The sequence below is a fragment of the Pinus tabuliformis genome, chromosome Q (assembly GCF_031772625.1).
Source record: "Pinus tabuliformis cultivar Carrire ecotype Pingquan chromosome Q, CPIR1, whole genome shotgun sequence".
Classification (NCBI taxonomy): domain Eukaryota; kingdom Viridiplantae; phylum Streptophyta; class Pinopsida; order Pinales; family Pinaceae; genus Pinus; species Pinus tabuliformis.
Window position 1 is genome coordinate 648,977,445 of NC_142296.1, and position 1,211 is coordinate 648,978,655.

Genomic DNA, 1,211 nt, shown 5'->3' on the forward strand with positions numbered 1-1,211 from the left:
AGGTCCTCCCATTCTTATTATTTTTCCTGTTAGAGCGTTGGTGTTACTCTTGACCATAAAGTGATTATTAAATTATTAATATTATTATTATTATACTAATATTATTATTATTATTAATTCCATAAATATTGTTATTACTATCATAATTTAATAATGTCATTATTATTATTATTATTCTTATTCATATTACTATTATTATCATTATTCATGTTATTAATGAATTTATTATTATTATAAGTAGTGTTATATTTATTATTAATAAAATTATTATTATAAATCATATTATTGTTATTATTATTGTTTATATTATTATTATAATCCTTATTATAAGTAGTGTTATTATTATTATTAATAAAATTATTATTATAAATCATATTAATGTTATTATTATTGTTTATATTATTATTATAATCCTTATTAATAATGCTGATGCGATTATTCATAATACTATTATTAAAAATCATATCAACCGTATCAATACCAACCTGAGGCATTGCACAATCAGCGTGATCTCCAACACAGAACGAAGAACCGGGATCATGAACCAAACCCGCGCTAACCTCTCCAAACCGGCCAGCCACCTTACTACCGGGGATCACGGTCTTGCTCAGCACCGGGGACGAGGTGCTATCATTCAGCGACGGCGAATTCAGGAACTCCACGCTGTCTATATCACACCGGCTTGCCAGATCAACATTTAATATCCTGCCATACGCTGAGGAATCAGAGCCATCAGCAGGAGAACGCAGATTTAGAACCATGGGATCGGAACCCTCGATGCCCGGGGAGGCAGAGCATTCACTGGACGACAGCGCAGATGGATCAACACCTCGGCTACTGTCAATTGAAGACCGTCTAACGCCTGGAGACAAAATATGATCAGGCTTACTGGCGATCGGATGGGAGCATTCGCTGACCTTAGAGTGATTTCCTACAACGCAGGAACCAGGACGAACGCTCCCCTGAGAAGCAGGCTCCATATTGCAGGAAGCAAGGGGCCCTCGGCCTTCCTCAGCGCAGAGATGACCCTGGTTACTACCTTCAGGTAAAACAGAACCCACTATAGATGAAAGCAGGTCTGAAGAGACAGAATCGGCTCCATCAGAGTGAGCTGAGTTATCCAGTGACGGGAAACCAGAGACCCCACCTGAGCAGCCAGATAACCAATCATTCAGCGCAGAGATTTGCTCAGATGAGACACGGCTGCGGGA